The sequence below is a fragment of the Schistocerca serialis genome, chromosome 3, assembly GCF_023864345.2.
Source record: "Schistocerca serialis cubense isolate TAMUIC-IGC-003099 chromosome 3, iqSchSeri2.2, whole genome shotgun sequence".
Taxonomy (NCBI): Eukaryota; Metazoa; Arthropoda; class Insecta; order Orthoptera; family Acrididae; genus Schistocerca; species Schistocerca serialis.
The window spans coordinates 856,374,925-856,398,513 of NC_064640.1; the positions used below are offsets into that span (position 1 = coordinate 856,374,925).

At 44.5% G+C, this 23,589-nt stretch overlaps 1 protein-coding gene across 1 annotated transcript in view; it reads right to left on the bottom strand.

The window, feature by feature from the left end:
- Positions 1–22,990, bottom strand: part of LOC126469603 (unconventional myosin-Va-like) — a 225,031-nt gene extending 202,041 nt beyond the window's left edge. The window contains exon 1 of the mRNA XM_050096726.1: positions 22,951–22,990. The gene's annotated coding sequence lies outside the window, so the exon portion shown is untranslated. The remainder of the gene's footprint in view (positions 1–22,950) is intronic.
- Positions 22,991–23,589: the final 599 nt, after the last annotated feature.

Sequence of the window (23,589 nt, forward strand, 5' to 3'; positions counted from 1 at the left end):
GAATGAGTTTCTTAGTTTTGAGTACACTTACGAAAGATATATAAAAACAACAATGAGAGTTACTGATTAATGATGCTTAGTTTGCAGTCAGTTCTGAGTATTATTAGTAACTACGCTCCAGTCCCTAAACCTAGTTATAGAAATGCGAATCAGACGCATTACGTGTTGCAGGCCGTAGCAGCCGCGACCTGGAGACACCAGCTATGGTCACTTCCCAGCCCGCTGTAGGATCACATCGGTTCGTCTTCTTCCTGCTGGTACTGTAACTGAGATTTGGCAACAAGGCAACGTATGTTTGGCAACTCTGTGATTGACGAGTTACTTCCTGGTGTGCACGGAATTAAGCCTCAAAGTTCACATGATTTTACCTGTCATTTCCATTGAATAATCTGAGTTATTATCGCTTGAAGTGTAACAACAGATTGTAAATTTACGGTTTTCAGCCCAGGAAAGTCGTTGCAGGTGGAAATCGCAACTAATCTCGACCTTTAAATAGCGGTTTACGAGTTCTAGGCACTATTGCCCTCGTAAGAGGAAGCTCAGACCCATACCTCTTCTCCAGCTCTGTGGTAATGTGCTGACCTGTGAAAAAGCTTGTATTATAGTTCGCAGTTTCAGTCTCACTGATTGCAACGTTTTTATCCCTTCTGTGAAAGAGCTACAAGCAGGCGGATCAAACATCAATAAGGAAAGCGCAAGAAAATACTTTCGGCTCATAGTGCCATGTTGAAAAACTTATAAGGCTGCACAATAGGCTCTTTCCGCTGCTGACAAACGAATTTTGGGTTTCTAGGAATACGTAACTATATTTATGAAATGCCACATTTGCATACCTCTTGAGTATGACACAGCATACCAATTAAACACAGACCCAAGCAAAATCTAAGTGAGTAGTATTTTACTAATTCGTGTCGATAGAGGCACGCTTGTGTACAGATACTCGGTTTCATTAAAACAGACTTTCGTCGTAACGTTATCGTGGTTAGTTTTATTTCATTTCTTATAATACAGTTAAAGCTGTCAAACAAAGTTTGAAGAAGAATAAAATCTCATTACCACTCGACAGCTAATGTAGAAAATACTTTTCTGACGTATTATGGCACGATGCGCTCTCCCTACACATCTTCGAGATGCATCTGCTGCCTGGTGTCCATTAAACCTGAATAGAACAAAATGTCACAGTAGTTAGCCCTTTTTCCACATGCGACTACTTTGGGTTGAGAAGTGAAGGGAATTATGTTCAAAGTTCCATTAGATTGAAAACTTCAGCAGACAGCAGAATTGCGTTTTAAAAAATGTAGCACTGAATGTATTCGAACTCGCGACATCTTATCTACGCTACTAGCTGACACGTAGCTACAACAGCTCCAGAGCTCGACAACTATTCCTCCAGAACTTTTGGATTCCACAGCACTGTGAGTTTATGCATATGGCCAGGTCTTGACTTCTGAGAGACAAACAGTTACAGCTTTTCTATTGGACTGAACGACGTTTTCTACAAACAGATAGCGCAATAGAATAGCTCAAGTGGAAAGGAACACTTCCTATTTAAACTTCTGCATCCTACACTGTTGGCAGTTCTGTGTTGGTGGCAGTTACGTGATTTTATTTCGGTGATTACAAAACAGAGTCGAATGTATGCACTGGGTAGCCGAGACAGCTAGTTCATGGTGATTCGGTCAACCAAGTAAATGAATTTACTGAACATGCTGCAAATTGCTACAGGGAGCCTGTGTGTCAAAATTCTCACCCAGTGTGGCGCAACGGCGTTACGATAGAAAAAGGAGTCGCAGAGAAGAGGATTTCGTGGTCTGTTGGACGGATGGTAGGTTGTTATACCTATGGTTTGGGTTCGATTCCCACTTCTGTCAATGATTTTAGATAGGGAGAGACAGATTCCATTCTCTCCTGGCTACACCAAGTGAAGAAGATATAATGGCAGTGTGGTCTGAAAATTCACATTAAAGATGATATTCGTTCTCTACCAAGTAGACGGTAGGTTGAACCACAATAAAGTCTGGAGTGGCGACAGGTAGAAACTCTATCACCAGCAACCTTTCTTATACTAGTTATTTTTTTCAAGTTACGAAACAAACGCTATGTATGGTCACAGGACACTTATCCCATCTTTTATCTGAGCTTCTGTATGTCGATAAAATTGGTTCTGAACTGGGAATGCAACTCAGACCGCCCTTAACGCGGAATTTGATCCCTTCGTGACAATACAGCTCGGCTGCAATTTGTTGTTTGTTCAAAACTGCAGATTCCTCAACATCTCCACAATGGGATCGAATCCTGGCCCGGCACTAAAGATTTAATTAGGTATTATCAAGCTCTTGCATGAGAACACCTATCTGCTGGTGGATAATTATTTTGATTTTTAATGTATCTTCATTCGTTGTCAACACTAACGATATCTGATGTTTTTAACTCCCAGTGAGACACAGAACTATTTGCGAGATGACTAAGTTCAAGATGTTATTCTGAGCAGCTGGTGGAGAAAAATTCGGTAACTGACGTCTCTTTGTGTGTAGTCAACAACGATATGTGTGGGGCTCTATTCCCAGTGAGCGCTGAACTCTTCGTCGTATTATTTCTAGTTCAAACATGCTCACACGTCACTGCTGGTGCAACAAACCCATATTTAACGTTCGTTTTCTCTAGAATATAACAGCGATAGGTGCCGGGTTGGTGCCTGGGAAGGAAACGATTAATGTTTCGCCTCGTCATTTCAGTTAAAACATCTAGCTACTGCCACGAAAATCCGATATGTCACATTTGACTGTGCTTCGATAGCAATCCGATTAGGTTCTGGGTTCGAATCCGTGTCCAACACAAAGCTTTAAATCACGGCATTTCAAGTAAGTTACTTGTGAAGAAGCAATATTTAACATCTCTCGTAGTTCGTTAACAGGGACAATAGATGCTGGGTAGGAATTCGCGTCTGTTAAAAATGTTTGCGTTATGCAATTTAAAGTTGATATTTGCTAACTGATACTGTCTAAAATCGAGGTTTATCACTCTCTGTATGCCTAATCAGGAATGACTGTTAGTTTCCGTCACTCACGAAATCTTTGCTTAGTCTGCATGAGCTGGGTTTGAATAAATATACGGAACAAGACGGTTCGTCGTGTCATTTGAAGTTCATACATATTCTCAACTAGCTGCTCGTGAATAACTTAAATTTTTAAAGTCATTTTGTGTTAAATAATAAGTACGGTATGTTACCTTGAAGAGGAAATCATGAATACGACGAACGTACTACGTGCATTACCAATCTGACGTAATAATGAGAGTGGTAACATTTCAGGTATGTCATTTATTGTAATAAATGTGAGCTTACAAGCCTTAAGGACAGTCTTATCTGTGATAAGGTGTTCCCTGATATTTTTAGTATCATGATATTACTTTACATCTTGAGTTATTGCGATACAAAGCAGTGTTTTCTAGTGGTGACTTGTTGGAACCAGTCAAACGACTGTACCAAGGAGCGATTAGAATGGCTCTGAGCACTATGCGACTTAACTTCTGAGGTCATCAGTCGCCTAGAACTTAGAACTAATTAAACCTAACTAACCTTAGGACATCACACACATCCATGCCCGAGGCAGGATTCGAACCTGCGACCGTAGCGGTCGCTCGGCTCCAGTCTGTAGCGCCTAGAACCGCACGGCCACTCCGGCCGGCCAAGGAGCGATTAGAGGACCTGCTAGACAGCTGCGTTATGCCGTTTGCATGCGAATCAGGCGAAATGCAATTCAGGTCGTTCGGATACTTTTGAGTACGACTGTACATCTCGAGGTGAAAACGTATGAAAATGCACAACTGCACTTTTGCGAACTTCTGTTTTATTTTCGCATCAATACTGTTGTGAACGCACCATCTGGTATCAATGCATTACATCATCATTAATTATATATAATCATTTTGATAGTACACTTGATATAATAGATGAGTAGGACACAAGACAGGACATAGTTAATGTCCGTTTGACGTCAACAGGGCGTAACATTTTACTTTTTTTGAATAGAACAATGTTCCTCTCCAATAATTTTTAGATTAGTTACAATAAGCTTACGCTGCAAGAGAATACGCTTGTATTTTTCAATATGTGGTCTGTTGTCGGATTGAAGGCCTTCCGTTACATTGGCATGTAGTGTTAGCAGTTAGCCAACACTACGAACACTACCTGAGTGACGAAGCCGATATGCACGCGTTAACCCACAGAGGCTAGAGATAGGTCTGAAACAGGATACGTAATGAATGCTATAAAGAAAAGTACGTAGCTGCTGGAATACTTAACTTTAATCCATCATTGTTGTACATCGCTCTTGACGATACAAGTGAGACTCTGTAGATACATGCAATGTTACTAATAGCGCCTTGCTAGGTCGTGGCCATTGACTTAGCTGAAGGCTATTCTAACTATCTGCTCTGCAAATGAGGGATGCTTCGTCAGTGTGCATCGCTAGCGAAGTCGTCCGTACAACTGGGACGAGTGCTAGTACGTCTCTAGACCTGCCGTGTGGTGGCGCTCGGTCTGCGATCACTGACAGTTGCGACACGCGGGTCCGACATGTACTAATGGACCGCGGCCGATTTAAAGCTACCGCCTAGCAAGTGTGGTGTCTGGCGGTGACACCACATTCCTCCCCCGCAAATCGGCGAACGGTCGTGTTATAAGGCTTCCGCCCGCCGTGGGGAGGACCCCATGTTGACGTATGCGATGAGGTGGGGAGCCTTACAACAGGCGAGGCTGTGCCACCCGCACCCGGCCATTCGGTCCGAGGGGAGCTAGGAAACGCCTGAAAACCTAGTCCAGGTTGCACGCCAACATACGGTGTATGCGCCCGTAAAGAGACAGGAGGGGCCGAAGGGTCGACCTCCATCGCGTCGGGGTACCCGACGCGCGAAGACGCCATGTTGTCCGGAGCGGGCAAGAGTTCCATGCCGGAGGACAGCCGGTCACGGGAAGCGAACGGCGGTGCGTGACCCAGGGAGGCGCTTGGCGGCTGCAGCGACGCGTCCACTGCGGGCGACGTCGGCGGGAGAACAGGCGGCGGCGGCGCGTCGCCATGGGGCAAAAAGGAAGGCAGCGTCGGTAACACCTGGGGATGAGGCGAGCTAGTCGATGGGTCCCCAGGGCGCTGACCGGACGGCACCGTCGCTGAAAGCAGACGGGGAGCGGCAGAACCCGTGCGACGCCAGAGGCGCAGCTGATTGAGATGCTGACGCATCTCACCAGTGGCTCCCAAAACCAAATACATCGCGCGGCCGAGGCAGCGAAGAATGCGTCCTGCGAGCCAACACCGTGAACCGCGATAGTTGCGATAGTATACAACGTCGCCAGGAGCAAAAGCAGGCGTCTGCCGCTGCACAGGAACCTGATGCGGCGGATGCAGCAGAGACATCAAGGTTCGATGAGGACGACCGTGGAGCAACTCAGCCGGCGAGCGACCATCTCGGGGCTGAGAGCGATACGAAGACAAAAAGAGCAATAACGCGTCCTCCCGAGAATGCGACTCTTTCAACTTCAACATCTGTGACTTTAAAGTCCGGACCAATCATTCAGCGACACCGTTTGACTGATGCGAAAACGGCGCGGATGTCAGATGTTGAATACCATTAGCCTTGCAGAATGACTGAAATTCTGCGGACATGAATTGTGGGCCATTGTCGGAAACAATAGTCTGTGGAAGACCTTCAATGCAAAAGATAGCGGACAACGCTTGGATGGTGGCAGATGACGTCGTGGAAGACATCCGGACAACAAAAGGAAAATTGCTGAAGGAATCGACCACAACCAACCATCGATCATTCCAGAATGGACCAGCAAAATCTATGTGTAAGCGTTGCCAAGGGGAAGTGGCATTCGGCCATGAAAAGAATTTCCGCGGCGGTGCGGATTGTTGTTCGGCGCACGCCATGCAAGAAGAGCACATATTCGCAATCGCAGCATCGATTCCGAACCAAGTACAGTGCTGACGAGCAAGTTGTTTCGTGCGCACGATACCCCAATGTCCTTGGTGGAGAAGCCGTAAGACAGAGGACTGTAACGAACGTGGGACCACGACTCGGGACTGATCATTATCAGAACGCAACAGCAAAACACCACGTCGAACAAAAAGTCTCTCCTTGTGAGCAAAAAATCGGCGAACCAACGGATCCTCGATCCGTGACTTTGACTCGGGCCATTGCGTAACAACAAAACGCAAAACGGTAGCAAGGACAGGGTCAGCAGCTGTGGCTGTAGCTACACAACGAAAATCAATCGGAAACGATTCGACCACGTCATCGGTTTCCGAATCAATGAACAGGCAAGCAAGTTCGGAAGAATCGAATGCTCTATCCGCAGCAACAGGCAAACGGGACAACGCAACGGCGTTTCCGAGCTTAGCAGTGGACCGATACAAGATATCGTAGCGGTACGGCGAGAGGAAAATAGACCAGCGAATAAATTTCTGCGCTGTACGTGGAGGTACAGGCTTGTTCGGATGAAAAAGCGATGTCAAAGGTTTTTGGTCTGTGATGATGGTAAAGTGACGACCATACAAGAAATCATGAAACTTTGTAACACCAAACACGAGAGCCTAAGCTTCTTTCTCGATCTGTGAATAATTTCTTTGCGCAGATGAGAGCAATTTTCACGCAAAGGCAATAGGGCGATCATGCGATCCATCTCTGTGCGCAAGCACAGCACCGATCCCGAAATCCGATGGATCTACCATCAACAAAAGGGGTTTCTGGGGATCGAAGGGCGTAAGGCAAGTATTTGAAAGCAACGCCGATTTCAACTGGCGAAAGGCGCGTTCGCATTCCGTCGTCCAGACGTACGCAACACCTTTACGGCGTAAGCGATGAAGCGGAGCTAAAATGGAAGAGGTATGCGGGAGAAAGTTATGATAATAGTTAATTTTTCCCAACACACTCTGTAGCTGCTTCAAATTCTGCGGCGAAGGCAAGTCGTGTATGGCACGGAGGTGCTCTGGACTCGGATGTATGCCTTGGGCATTGATTACATGTCCCAGATATGGTAAGTCACGAGCAAAAAACACACACTTGTCCATCCGCAAGTGAAGACCATTTTGTCGCAATACCTGTGCAAAGTCAAGTGTGTCTTGCCTATCTAATATGTCGATCACTTGTTGAAGGGAGGGATTAACTAGTTTCAAAATCTGTTCCCGTATACGAACATCAGAGACGTTCTGTGCAATTGCATCACGTACCATTGTATCTGAATAAGGGAGTCCACATTCACACTCAAAAGCACAATCCCTAGTAAGGCCTTGCAATGTTGCAACCCACTCCCTATTAGTCTGACCGGCCGTACGTTTTGTACGAAAGAACGTATACCTTTTTGCAACGACATTTACTGTTTCTTTTAAATAGGCATCTAACGCCGACAAAATTTCTTCGTAGGACAGAGTCGCTACGTCGCGTCGGGGAAACTATTTCACTATCACACGGTGGGTGGACACACCTACACAGGCCAATAAAAAAGGCTGCCGCTCGTTACCTTGAATTCTGTAGGCGGCGAGATGGAATCCAAATTGGCGTGGCCACTCCGTCCAGGTTTCCATTGCCGGGTCAAATGGCCGGAACGAGGATGCAACAGCATGTTGTGGCTGCGGTAGCGGTGAAGCGGCGGCTGCCGCATCGTTTTGCATTGCACGTTGACCCTGAACGAGCTGTCCAAGGGCATCCAATAACGCCTGAGTCTGCTGATTCTGCAAGCGATAAAATTCGGACAGTACATCTGGAGATTGTGGCGAAGCCATGACAAGGAAATTAGTGCAATACCAAAGCGAAATCCTCTTTTAAGCCTCGTCGCCAATATATGTAGTGTTAGCAGTTAGCCAACACTACGAACACTACCTGAGTGAGGAAGCCGATATGCACGCGTTAACCCACAGAGGCTAGAGATAGGTCTGAAACAGGATACGTAATGAATGCTATAAAGAGAAGTACGTAGCTGCTGGAATACTTAACTTTAATCCATCATTGTTGTACATCGCTCTTGACGATACAAGTGAGACTCTGTAGAAACATGAAATGTTACTAATAGCGCCTTGCTAGGTCGTAGCCATTGACTTAGCTGAAGGCTATTCTAACTATCTGCTCTGCAAAAGAGCGAGGCTTCGTCAGTGTGCATCGCTAGCGAAGTCGTCCGTACTACTGGGGCGAGTGCTAGTACGTCTCTCTAGACCTGCCGTGTGGTGGCGCTCAGTCTGCGATCACTGACAATGGCGACACGCGGGTCCGACATGTACTAATGGACCGCGGCCGATTTAAAGCTACCACCTAGCAAGTGTGGTGTCTGGCGGTGGCACCACATCGCAGCGTAGTGCAACTCCACCGAGGGCTGTCTGGAGTAGGGTGGAGAAAGCAATGTGAAAGTTGCGAGCTGTCGAAGACGATCTTCATATTCCTAATGCGATTAGGACATCGTATACTCTTGACGACGTTTAGCACCTGTGCGGTCAGTCACCCAATTTCAGAATTCATGTTGAGTAATCCTGCTAAATTCCCATAATATTGTCTTTTTATATTGATGAGTAATATGGATAGTCGTCACGTTCATGTGCCATCTACAACGCAAATTTAATGATACTATCCTAGGAAGTAACCTGCAATACGTTTTGTATTTCATAATCGGAACTATCTGCATTAACCGTCATCAGAGCAATGTCAGGGAACAGAATGCAGCAGTGATTTGGTACCTACTTGGGGACCTGCTTCAGTCGTGTTCTAAGGAAAAGGTAGTTGCTGGTTCACATTATATTACACTAGCGAGGAGTACCGACTTTTCCTTTTCTCTGCAAACATCCAGAACTAAATTCAGTAACAAAATGCTAAGAATATATTTGCATTGTGCCAACTCAAAGATCAATAGATATGGATATAGATATAGATTTTTATATTTAAAGCCATTCTCGTTCTGCGTTGGAATAAACATCATTCATAATTTGCTTGTTCTTGTTACGATTATTGTTGTCATTCTCTCACTTTCAAGAGTTTTCACATCCCTATTTAGTATCGGTGCACATGAAGAGTGGCTATGAAAGAAGGGAATACTGAATGTTACGTCATGCAGAATACACTCATTTACTTCGGCTCCTCGTGATCAACGCTACAGGAGAAGTGAGATACATAAAGTCGACATTGTGAGGACAGACATGCTGGCACAACTCTGCAACTACACAGTGTTAACAGATAAAATGGTGCTGCGGAATCGAAAGTGTAGTACGGACTTTGCCACAGTAGCAGACAGCTGCTAATTTCGGACGATGACCGTAGATTACACTTCGGTCAGTGCTGGTTAGAGTGTTGCAACTGTAAATGGAAGACTTTGTTTGATAGTCTTGTGCTGATGCTGTCTGAATAAATTATGCCATTGGATAAAAAGCGGTTTAGTTTTGAGACCTAACCCACGAGGAGGGAAGGCACAGTGGTCTGCTTCAGGAATTCCGAGCAATAAAACACAAAAAACAACCCAGGAAGGGTTCGAACAGCTACTACTTTCATGCAGGGCCATGCATTTGGAATCTGTTCATCGTTACGGGGTCAAACAAGAGGGTAACATCACTGAAACAATGATCAGGCTACTTAGTATATAATAGAGCATACATATTTCAAGGAGGAAACGTATGAAGACGCAGACTTCCTCGTTATCAATATGTGCGGCATATCTTTCGTGTTAACGAAAGTAATATCCCGCTTTACCTCTTCTTACGTCTCAAATGAAATGAATGCCATGAGGAACGGAATATTTGTTGACTGCGTCTCTTCTTGCTTATATCCTTACCAACATATTTCTTCATTCTCGTGGTAATCATGATATTCTATGTGTATGCTGCAAAAGATTGCACGTGGACATATTCGACATCGAGGTGCAAAGCGTTTGGTATCTTACATTATATTCAATTCGAATAAGCTTCCGATGTAATTTTACTTCGTTTCTATTTTTAGATAATTATGAACGTTACAGAAAATTATCTCACATGCTTTATGTTGAATGAGAAACATTGAATCACCCGTTTTGCTTTCCATACGTTGAAATGATATAATGTCGGCGTCAACAGCCTTCTTCCACGCCGGAAGCTGAAACTGGTATCATTCTGGATTAATGATAATTGAATGTCTCAGATGTATACATAGCCCACAAGGCTGCGTCAGAAACCATCAGGAGAGAACGCCGCATAAAAAACAAACGTGCGCGCGCGTCTCCACTCTGAAGAACCGTATCGGAGAATCACGGCAAGCATTTCGCTGAAGAGCTGCCCCGTAAGAGAGCCGAGAAATGGCAGCGTCGTAGCAAGTATTTGTCAACACTGTGAGAGTGCATTTACTTCCGGGTGTAGGCCGGCATTACCTCGCTAAATGCCGGCCGAAGTGGCCGTGCGGTTAAAGGCGCTGCAGTCTGAAACCGCAAGACCGCTACGGTCGCAGGTTCGAATCCTGCCTCGGGCATGGATGTTTGTGATGTCCTTAGGTTAGTTAGGTTTAACTAGTTCTAAGTTCTAGGGGACTAATGACCTCAGCAGTTGAGTCCCATAGTGCTCAGAGCCATTTTTGAACCTCGCTAAATTCACTCGACATTCGTTTTCCACATCGAAGACTCGTACGATATAATCCACTGTAAGATGAGACACAAAGTATATTTAATTTCTGGACTCCAAGAACGGCGTTCTTCACATAAGTAACACCGGTTTGTGTGTTTTAAGGTTGCGTTTTGAGGCTCAGGCAAAATCGCAGTGACTATAGTCCGTCTGTTGTCGCCAGTGTGTCGTTAGCTCAGAGGATATTCGTCGTATTGTGGCTTTTCTAACGCGGGACATTCTGAATCGGAATACTCCCCTTTCATTATTAGTTCCGGGACGTGACTATTTTCCTCGGACAAAGACCAATGCTGTGAACTGGATTCGCGGACATGCCATTCACTACCTATTTGGACAAACTGCATACTCTGTACTCTATTTTTGGACATACCTCAACGACCGTCGTTATGTCGTTGGCCGTCACCCAAAATACAGGCAATTTTTCTGGAACTTCCTTGGGAGTGCTTTCCACGACCCGCCTCGCAGCTGGAATGTGTTAAGCCAAGAGTGAAGAAGGTTTCCTGTTGGAACCAATGAACATTTCTGAACTATTGAACGGAACACTTCAATTTCGAGAAGACGTGACTCAACATATTACCAGCGGGGCGCAGAAGGCGTCTGATTAATTACACAACACAAATAAACAAAACAAAAAAAAAATGAAAATAAAAATAAAATTCAGAAAATGGGAGATTTTGTTTTGTTTGTAAGGCTAGCCCTAACCCTGAATTCCCAAATTTCCCCTGGTGTATAGGCAGATTTCTGGGGTAGATTTAGTCAAGAGCCAACGCCAGAAGTGGATCAGATTTTTTTTTCTGTTATAGGATGAAAAGTGGCGGTGGCAGTTAGTTTCTTTTTTTAGTGCCATTTTCCTAAGGGGCTTTAAAATAAGAGAGAAAACAGGGGTAATCGTCAAAAAAAGTAAAAGAAAAAAAACAAAATTGAAAAAAAAGAGGTTCCCTTGTGCGTTGCGGTGCTCTTACTGTATGACATAGCAGTTCCAATCTCGGTGGAAGCCGCTGACTACAACCTTTTATTTTCCATTTTAATTAATGGAGTTGCAAAATGCTAGTAAAAATTCCTTATACGAAATCTGAAGAATGCCTTTAAACATCAATCTTCGTCCGAATTTCGACTTAGTAAATTAAGTTAATATCATGGATGTCTGCTTTGCAAATGCCAAGGTGCTTCACTGTAAAATAGGTCCTGAATAGATTCAAACCGACTGTCAACGATATAAATTTGAGCTTTGTTCGTCATATAGGTCTAACATGTCAGGAGGTTGTTTATGAAGTGCTCATGTTGATTAATATAGTTCCCTTCTTCTAAATTTTTGCAATAGCATTTAACTGTAGACGTTTTCTAACACCGGCGTTAACAATTCCTTTCCGTTCTCTGAAACTTCCAAAACGACAAATTTTTCTGGTTTAAATCTGATGACCTTAACTATCACTTCCGATCAACATTAAATACTTCATGAACCCATACATGGAACTCCAAATGTGCAGTTTTCCTGCACTGCTACAGAGCATGCATTGCAAGGTATTCACACAGTTTATTGCATAGACTTACCATAAGGAATGAAACAAGAACAGTAATACACTTTACACCACAGACGCTCACTCTGGCTTGACGAAAACATCCGAACATTGACCAAAAGTTGCACAAATAATTGAGTTTGAAAGGAAAAGAAACGAGGTATGAAGCATTTATGAATTCATCGAGTGTAGCGAGGTGGTTTAATTTCGGCCCAGTCAATAAAATTAATTTCGGGCCATACTCAGCTCTTTCCGATTAATGTAATATAATACCCGCCTACTAATCAGGGCGTCTGTCTCCGTTGCTTCAGGGCGCGAATGGATATTGTAGAAATTTTCTGTGGAGCAACATTTAATAATAAAGCGTTTTAAATCATCAAAAGCGATTAGCGTTAGCAGGCGTTTGTCGATAAAGAACGGGGGAGTGCAGCGCCGCTGCTGTCGCCACGGCCGCTGCCGGTAGCCAGCCAGTGGATCCCGGAGCTTTGCCGCATACGGCGTCCAGAGGAGGACAGTCTGCAGGAAATCTGCCGCAAAATCGTTACTGGATAAAATTTTGATATCGGTGTGTCAGAAAGCGAAATAGATTGAATCTGCCTACCATTACATTCACGTCTCCAGCATTCAGACAGAAGAGGCTATAAAAAAATTTTATGCCAGCTGCTCTCGATCCACTGACATTATGAACAGAAACAACGCACGCTACCGCTAGACCACAGGCGTGATCAGCCTAGGGTTTTTCTGTCATGGGACAAGTTTTCCTCCAAGAAGTGCCGCAGTCTACAGTGTTGCCAGACTGTGCAGATAACCGGACTTAGAGAATCAGCGAGTTGGCCAGTTTTTTTGTCCCATGTCGCGATCGGCGCGGACTTAGCCTCTGAAGCGGCTGGCCGCCGGTCGAGTTTTATGTCAAAGAGTGTACCTTCGTTAACAGCCTGCAACGAGGCCCCGTGTCAAATGCTTTCCGGAAATCTAGAAGTATGAAATTTGTCTGTTGCTCTTCATCCAATATTCGCAGTATATCATGTGAGAAAAGGGCAGTCTGAGTTTAGCTCTGTCGATGCTTTATAAAACCATGCTGATTCGTAGAAATAAGCTCCTCAGTCTCAACAAGGTTTATGGTATTCGAACTGAGAATATGTTCAAGGATTCTGCAGCAATCCGAAGTCAGTGACATTGGTCTGTAATTTAGCAGGTCTGTTCTTTTATCATTCATATATAGGGTGGTCCATTGATCGGGACCGGGCCAAATATCTCACGAAATAAGTCAAACGAAAAAACTACAAAGAACGAAACTTGTCTAGCTTGAAGGGGCAAACCAGATGGCGCTATGGTTGGCCCGCTAGATGGCGCTGCCATAGGTCAAACTGATATCAACTGCGTTTTTTTAAAATAGGAACCCCCTTTTTTATTACATATTCGTGTAGTACGTGAAGAAATATGAATGTTTTAGTTGGACCACTTTTTTCGCTTTGTGATAGATGGCGCTGTAATAGTCACAAACACATGACTCACAATTTTAGACGAACAGTTGGTAACAGGTAGGTTTTTTAAATTAAAATACAGAACATAGGTACATTTGAACATTTTATTTCGGTTGTTCCAATGTGATACATGTACCTTTGTGAACTTATCATTTCTGAGAACGCATGCTGTTACAGCGTGGTTGCCTGTAAATACCACATTAATGCAATAAATGCTCAAAATGATATCCGTCAACCTCAATGTATTTGACAATACGTATAACGACATTCCTCTCAACAGCGAGTAGTTCGCCTTCCGTAATGTTCGCCCATGCATTGACAATGCGCTGACGAATGTTTTCAGGCGTTGTCGGTGGATCACGATAGCAAATATCCTTCAACTTTCCCCACAGAAAGAAATCCGGGGACATCAGATCCGGTGAACGTGCGGGCCATGGTATGGTGCTTCGACGACCAATCTACCTGTCATGAAATATGCTATTGAATACCGCTTCAACCGCACGCGAGCTATGTGCCGGACATCCATAATGTTGGAAGTACATCGCCATTCTGTCATGCAGTGAAATATCTTGTAGTAACATCGGTAGAACATTACGTAGGAAATCAGCATACATTGCACCATTTAGATTGCCATCGATAAAATGGGGGCCAATTATCCTTCCTCCCATAATGCCGCACCATACATTAACCCGCCAAAGTCGCTGATGTTCCACTTGTCGCAGCCATCGTGGATTTTCCGTTGCCCAATAGTGCATATTATGCCGGTTTACGTTACCGCTGTTGGTAAATGACGCTTCGTCGCTAAATAGAACGCGTGCAAAAAAATCTGTCATCGTCCCGTATACGGGAGTCACCAGCGCTTTACTCCAGTCGCCTGGGACATTGTAGTGTGTGAGAGATTCACGAAAATGCAGGCTAGGTAAGGGGCCAATGCCGTAGAGTACTCTTTGTAAAATCGAATTGGGATTCCATCCGGACCTGATGATTATTATCTATCAAAACATTCAACCGTTTTTCTACACCAAGGATCCTTATACTATGTCGTCCATACGGGAGTCTGTCTGATGGTTAAATGACGGTATGTTTGCACGATTCTCATGTGTGAACGATTTCTTGAACGTGAAATATAAAACTTCGGCTTTCGTTTTGCTTTCTTCAACTGACATACCAGACTGGTCAACAAAGGACTGAATGGAAGCTTTAGACCCGCTGAGCGATTTTACGTAAGATCAGAATTTTCTCGGGTTCTCTGCCAGATCCTTTGATAAGGTGTGAAGGTGGTAGTTGGTGTATGCTTCGCGCATAAATATTTTCACACACGCACGAATCTCTACTAACTTTCACTTGTCGTCATTTGTTCGTTCTTTTCTGAACCGAGAGTATAACAGCTTCTGCTTCCTCAGCATTCCATGCATTTTGTTGTTAAATCATGGTGGGTCTTTTCCATCCTTTATCCACTTACTAGGCACGTAACTGCAGACCACAATTTACAGTCTGCTTGAACTTTGCCCATAATTCCTCTACACCCAACTTACTGGAAATAAGGGATGTCAGTTCACTGTCTAAGTGAGATATTAACAACTGCCTATCTTCTCTGCCTAGCATAAACACTCTCCTAGGCTTCTTGACTGATTTATTAGCTTTCGTAATCATAGTTGCTATAATGACATCATGATCACTAGTCCCCGTTTCTACAATGACATTGTCGATAAGGCCAGGTCTATTTTTAGGTACAAGGTCTAAGATATTTCCAATGCGTGTGGGCTGCCGAGCTAGCTGCTCAAGCCCGTTTTTTGAAACCGCGTTCACATGTACTTCCCATGACTGTCTGTAAACCCCGCAATGAATCCTTAGACATCCTAGTCTATGCTCCGTAGGTTAAAATGGCCTCCAACTGGTATTGCATGATCTGGGTATTTACGCCCTATTGACTGTAGACTTTCTTTGAATGACTCTAGAACAGTCACAGTGGAATCGAGTGCCCGGTAAAAACGTTCAACAATTAACTTAGTTTCACCTACATCTGTTATTCGAGACCAGATAACTTCACTGTCACACTCAGCCTCGACCTCAATGGAGACAATATTTTTCTCAACTGCTTCTACGGTCGCTTGGCGATATAAAAAATTTAAGCTCACAAGCCAATACAGTGAAAAGATACGGCTGTTTATGTCACACATTTTAACACTCGCAAACTCACTCATGAAAAAGTTTAGATGAACTATCTGTATCCATAATTAAGCTTGTGTGGAACCGTCAGAGCGCAAATCCTCCTCACACGTGTTCGACCTTTTGCTGCCTAAGATCACAGATACTCGTTGCATATATTTCCGAAGAAATGCGCCATAAAAGGGATGGCTATTTGCTGAAGTTTTTGTCAGGTGGATTTCAGACTCCATACTGTGAATATGTAAAACTGAACTTATTTCGAGCATTCATACAACCAGTGACTCAGCTGAGATAAGCTTTGCAAACATAAAAAAAATAAAAAGCTATGTGTGTAGCTGACATACTCAAGAACGGCTTAGAAACCTAGCTCTATTGTCAACTAAAAAGGATCTCCTTCGGCAGCTGAGATATGAGTTTTAAGACCCAGTGATCAACGAATTCGCGAAATAAATAATTTAATATTTTAAAAGGACACTTTATTCTTTTGTGACTGTTTATCTTCAAGAAAAGTTCTGTACACGCCACTGAACATCTCTGATATTGTGTAGGATAGATTACACGTTTTCGTTCGACATCGAGCAAGAAAATTGTATAAAATTGCTCAAAAAAGTATACTATCGGATTAAATGTCATTATCACACGTGGTGAAACATTGCCACAATCCCACGTGGTGATACCACAGGGGCTAGTGAAGCTGAAGCAGTTGCTGCAAGGGGACTTGGTTGTACATTTTCGCCCCCACTATATAATACTGCAACCGCAACTGCCTGATTCGAATTTTTCTTTAAATGTTGGTTCTCCAGCATAAAAGTCGCAATTTGCTGCTGTAACTGCTCTAATTGTTCAATATTTACAATCCAGTAACTATTAATACTTCCCTGTACAGCTGAAATACTTTCACGAATACATCTCTCCTCTGGGCTCTAGTCATAACCATTCTTTGTCTCAACCTATATTCTAAAAATTTTCCCCTAATTTCACAAAAATTAATAAACTAATAACAAATAGCATTGTGCCGAACTACAATTAAACAAGTCGAAAATAGTATAAAACAAATATCGAGGGTACAGGGTGCAGTCATCTTTAAGCTTAGGTTCATGTCAACATCAGTGATGCCTGTTGCCTGGGTTCTGAGGGCATCCCCGTTCGTACGTGAAGCTAGCGGAAGTGTTGAAGACTACTGGCCCCGCTCACGGGGTTCAGAGTTCGTAATTTACCTAGAATTGATCGGGTCCTTTACTACGGAGCCGAGTGGAGCGTCTGAACCAGAGGCTCCGTCGATTCTGTGAAGATCTTGGCTGAAGATTTATGGACTTGCGTTATGGGGTGGAGAGTTGTAGGAGTCCTCACGACAAGTCAGTGTTGTACTTTACTACATAGAGCAAGCAGCTAGTCGGCTCGGATAGCGGAGTACGTGTGTGGAGCGTACATTTTTTTTTTTTTAAGGAAAAAGGCTATGTGATAGTTTGAGGTCTTCTGATGAATGCTCGTCCGCCGACGGCGTAGGGCTAAATCAGACCGCGGACAAAATGCTGACACTTCGACTGTTAAAATTTTAACGGTAAGTTTTATCGGAGCATTCGTAACAAAGTTCCTGAATTTAGCGCTCTACAGGAAAGTTGTTGCGCTCAAATTACACTCGGAACCGAAAGCTGGATGAAACCCAAAATAGAAAGCAGTGAAATATTTAGCGAGGCGTGGAACGTATATCGAAAAGACAGGCCAAACACCATAGACGAGGGACTGTTCACGGCAGCGGACAAAAGTATTGTGCCTATAGAGGTTTGAGTGCGAAATTTATCTGGATGTGTGTAACCGGCGCAGGTGAACTCAAGATAATCATCGTATGTTTTTACCGGCACGCGATTCCGCCGAAACAGTAGTAGAATCATTCAAAGAAAGTCTACACTCAATAGCGTGGAAATGCGACTTTAACTTACAGAATATAACGTGGGATCTCTATAGATTCATTGCACATGGTGTGGACAGACAGTTTAGTTCTGAGCACATTTCCCGAAAATTGTCTTGAACAGCTAGTTCGACAACCCACACACAACGGAAATATTCTGTACCTTCTAGCTGCAAGGAAGTCGGACCTTTCAACAATGTCAATAGAGAGACAGGTATCAGTGATCATGATATCATAGCGACGATGATTTCCAAAGTTAACCTGAGCACGGGGTCCCGGGTTCGATTCCCGGCGGGGTCAGGGACTTTCCCCTGTCTCGATATGACTGGGTGCTTGTGTTGTCCTCATCATTTCATTATCATTCATGTAAGTTTCGAGATTGGACTGAGCAAAAGGTTGCCAATTTGTGTGGTCGATGATAAACGCGCAATTGAGCGCCCCACAAACCAAACATCATCCAAAGTTAACAGATCTATAAAGAATACTGGGAGAGTTTTTATGTTAGAAAGAGCAGATTAGCAGTTGGTAGCATCCTAATCAGACAGTGAATGGACATCATTTAGTTCCGATATGACGGACATAGAGGAATTATGGCCATATTTAACATGACTGTAAATCGCGCTCTGGAGACGTATGTGCCGAGGCGGAAATGACCCCCTGTGGTTCAATAACAAAATCAGGAAAATGCTGAGGAAGCAGAAATTGTTACATTCTCGCTCCAGAAAACAGGGAAATGGCAACAGGCAAGAGCTAATAGAAAATCTGGCGTGTATAAAAAGATTGTTGCGTGAAGCATACAACTTGCACCGTCATACCTTAACCAAAGATCCTGGCGAGAATCAGAAAAAATTATGTCCGAAGTTAAATTAGTATGTGGGCAGAAGGATTCTATCCAGGCAATCGTCTACAAAATGGTGTGGTAATAGAAGCGAGCAAAAAGAAAGGTTAAGTTTTAAATATCACGGTTAAAACTTCATTCACGAAGGATGATCGTACAGTCATACCATCGTTTAACCGTCGCACAAGATACAGAAATAATCCCTGGTGTTGAGAAGCAACTGATAGAATTGAAAACAGAAAAGTCGTCAAGTTCGGAGGGATTCCCAGTTCCGATTTATATAGAGTCTTCGTCATTGGACCCTTACTTAGCTAGCATTTATCGCCAATCTCAAATTCAGCGCGAAGTTCCAAGCGACGTAGAAAGACCACAGGTGACTTTCGTATATAAGAAAGGTAAACGAACGAACCAGCAAAATTACATTCCACTGCAGAATTCTTAGGCATGTTCTACAGGGTGTTTCAAAAATGACCGGTATATTTGAAACGGCAATAAAAACTAAACGAGCAGCGATACAAATACACCGTTTGTTGCAATATGCTTGGGACAACAGTACATTTTCAGGCAGACAAACTTTCTAAATTACAGTAGTTACAATTTTCAACAACAGATGGCGCTGCGGTCTGGGAAACTCTATAGTACGATATTTTCCACATATCCACCATGCGTAGCAATAATATGGCGTAGTCTCTGAATGAAATTACCCGAAACCTTTGACAACGAGTCTGGCGGAATGGCTTCACATGCAGATGAGATGTACTGCTTCAGCTGTTCAATTGTTTCTGGATTCTGGCGGTACACCTGGTCTTTCAAGTGTCCCCACAGAAAGAAGTCACAGGGGTTCATGTCTGGCGAATAGGGAGGCCAATCCACGCCGCCTCCTGTATGTTTCGGATAGCCCAAAGCAATCACACGATCATCGAAATATTCATTCAGGAAATTAAAGACGTCGGCCGTGCGATGTGGCCGGGCACCATCTTGCATAAACCACGAGGTGTTCGCAGTGTCGTCTAAGGCAGTTTGTACCGCCACAAATTCACGAAGAATGTCCAGATAGCGTGATGCAGTAATCGTTTCGGATCTGAAAAATGGGCCAATGATTCCTTTGGAAGAAATGGCGGCCCAGACCAGTACTTTTTGAGGATGCAGGGACGATGGGACTGCAACATGGGGTTTTCGGTTCCCCATATGCGCCAGTTCTGTTTATTGACGAAGCCGTCCAGGTAAAAATAAGCTTCGTCAGTAAACCAAATGCTGCCCACATGCATATCGCCGTCATCAATCCTGTGCACTATATCGTTAGCGAATGTCTCTCGTGCAGCAATGGTAGCGGTGCTGAGGGGTTGCCGCGTTTGAATTTTGTATGGATAGAGGTGTAAACTCTGGCGCATGAGACGATACGTGGACGTTGGCGTCATTTGGACCGCAGCTGCAACACGGCGAACGGAAACCCGAGGCCGCTGTTGGATCACCTGCTGCACTAGCTGCGCGTTGCCCTCTGTGGTTGCCGTACGCGGTCGCCCTACCTTTCCAGCACGTTCATCTGTCACGTTCCCAGTCCGTTGAAATTTTTCAAACAGATCCTTTATTGTATCGCTTTTCGGTCCTTTGGTTACATTAAACCTTTGTTGAAAACTTCGTCTTGTTGCAACAACACTGTGTTCTAGGCGGTGGAATTCCAACACCAGAAAAATCCTCTGTTCTAAGGAATAAACCATGTTGTCTACAGCACACTTGCACGTTGTGAACAGCACACGCTTACAGCAGAAAGACGACGAACAGAGTGGCGCACCCACAGACTGCGTTGTCTTCTATATCTTTCACATCACTTGCAGCGCCATCTGTTGTTGAAAATTGTAACTACTGTAATTTCGAAAGTTTGTCTGCCTGAAAATGTACTGTTGTCCCAAGCATATTGCAACAAACTGTGTATTTCTATCGCTGCTCGTTTAGTTTTTATTGCCGTTTCTAATATACCGGTCATTTTTGAAACACCCTGTAAGTTCGGTCCTCAAATTAGCAACGGTTTAGAAAGCATCGGTCGTGCGAAACTCAGCTTTATACATAAACGACATGACGGATACGGTGGGCAGCAATCTGCGACTGTTTGCTGATGATTCTGTCGTGTATCTCTTCCGGAAAGTAGAGGGATACATAATGACTTAGACATAATATCTGTTTGGTGTGTGCCGGCCGTTGTGACCGAGCGGTTCTAGGCGCTTCAGTCTGGAACCACGCGACCGCTACTATCGCAGGTTGGAATCCTGCCTCGGGCATGGAGGTGCGTGATGTCCTTAGGTTAGTTAGTTTTTAGTAATTCTAAGTTCTAGGGGACTGATAATAATAATGTAAGTATGGCATTGGTGGCCGGCCGCCGCTCCACAACTTCTTTAACGCCACTACGGCGACTTGCGAGTGAGTGAGGATGAAATGATGATGAAAGACACACAACACCCAGTCATCTCGAGGCAGAGAAAATCCCTGACCCCACCGGGAATCGTACCCGGGACCCCCTGCGCGGGAAGCGAGAACGCTACCGCAAGGCCACGAGCCACGAACGGGAGACTGATAATCTCAGATGTTAAGTCCCATAGTGCTCAGAGCCATTTTAATCATTTTTTTGTTTAGTGTGTGCTCTGAATGTAGAGAACTGGAAGTTGATGTGGATGATTTGGCAAAACAATGCTCTAATTATCAAATACAGTATTAGTAATTTTGTGCTTGACACAGTAACATCGATTAAATATACAGGCGCAACGTTGCAAAGCGTAAGGTCGGCGGTGGGGAGGACGAATGGTCGTCTTCGGTTTATTGAGAGAATGTTTGGGATACCTGCCACGTCGGATTAAAGGAAGACCTTGAAGAAGTTCGGTGGCGTGCTGCAGATTTGTTACCGGTAGGTTCGATCGACACACGACCATTACGGAGATGTTTCGTTAACTCAGATGGGAATTCCGCGATGGAAGAGGACATTCTTTCCTCGAAACACTATTGAGAAAATTTAGAGATGCGGCATTTGTGGCTGACTACAGTACAATTCTACTGCCGCCAACGTATATTTCCCGTAAGGGCCACGAAGACAAGATAAAAGAAATTAGCGTTCTCGCTTCCCGCGCCCGGGATCCCGGGTTCGATTCCCGGCGGGGTCAGGGATTTTCTCTGCCTCGTGATGACTGGGTGTTGTGTGATGTCCTTAGGTTAGTTAGGTTTAAGTAGTTCTAAGTTCTATGACCATAGATGACCATAAATGTTAAGTCCCATAGTGCTCAGAGCCAAAAGAAATTAGGGCTCGTACAGAGGTGTATAAACAGTAACTTTTCCCTCTCTCCATTTGTGAGTGGTACAGGAGAGGGAATAACAGTAGTAAAAGCTACCTTCCGCCATGTTTACTGTACAATGGCTTGCACAGTAAGTATGTAGATGTAGATATTGTTTGGCAAATGCTGCTTGAATGAAAGTGGAGTAGCCAGGCACCATCTCGCGACACTGTTAAGCTGCAAATAAAGCTAAATTTAAAACAGATATTCTCTGGTCTTATTCCGTTTTCCGGCTCAGCAGTCTAGCGGTGGCCTAGAACAGGGGTGTCCAAACTACGGCACGCGGGCCGAAACCGGCCCGCGTTAGCTGGCCGGACATCCCCGGTATCCGCACCGGCAAATATTTGAGGTGGTACCTATACTGCCACCAATTGAGTTTCGAGGCCTATCGCGACCAATACACCTCGACATTGGCTCTGCTACTCGCTACAAGACTACATAACTAAACTTATTGTTGCGCCGCTTGAAATAACAACGCGTTGACATACTCTACCTCTATTATGTCTTGTAGTAATAGTGTTGCTAACAATGATTTTGAGATTTCGTTAACTTTGCAGGACGCTTTCGTGAAGAATGTGCAGTGACATACTTTTTTGTCGGTGAAATTCGGCAGAATAAAATACAAAATACGCCAGAATTTCGGTCAGGTACGCCCACCAATCAAAATTATGTAATTAAATAAAAATCGTAGTTCGTTTCAGTGCTAGCTATTCCCACAACCTAAGATTTTTGCGATTTCATCTTTCCTTTAGCTTTTCATTACGGTGATCATGGAGTGCTAGGGTGCTTTAATCCCACTAGGAAGATCTTGACCCTTATCACTTCGTGGAGGAGTCAGTGTGGCCCGCGGACTAAAAGGTTTGGCTCTGAGCACTATGGGACTCAACTGCTGAGGTCATTAGTCCCCTAGAACTTAGAACTAGTTAAACCTAACTAACCTACGGACATCACAAACATCCATGCCCGAGGCAGGATTCGAACCTGCGACCGTAGCGGTCTTGCGGTTCCAGACTGCAGCGCCTTTAACCGCACGGCCACTTCGGCCGGCAAAAAGTTTGGAGACCCCTGACCTAGAACAATAACAGTTCAACACTCACAGCCTCCATCTTCGGTCTGCGATGAGGATGACGTCGCGGCGGCAACGGCGGGGCAAAGCCGGCTGGCGATGCGTGAGCGCCGTGTGTCGGAGCAGGATCCGATTCCACGACCCTCCGCTACGAGGAACGGGCAGGCAGGCAGCTGTCCAGATGGTCAGACACCCGCGTCCACAAGGCGCGCGCACCTGATGCTTCCCTGCCCGCAGTGTCGCACCTGGCCAATGCGAGCGGATAGCAGCGCGTTACCCCGCCAGGCGGCGCCCAGCCATGCGGAAACCAGAAACTGTTTACAGCCTGCCAACGCTGACGCCGTCGCGCATGACGTAGTGAAATCGGAGGACTGTCCAGCCAGCTCTTGAGCCGCAAGATAGAACAGCGCATTCCCTCTACATCCATATTACGCAAACCACTCTGAAGTGTACTGTGAAGTTCCTTACACTGATAATAAATTTAAATGTTAGGAAGTCTTTTGAGACCGAATTTATCTTTAGTGCAGGCTTGTACGCGAGTGAAACGTGGCAATAAGCCGTTCAGAAAATAAAAAACAAAAGCGTATTGAATAAAATCCGCCGCAGCTGTTCTAAATCCTTTATTAAAGGCACGGCCGGTTTCGTAATTTAAATTACATCATCAGATGCA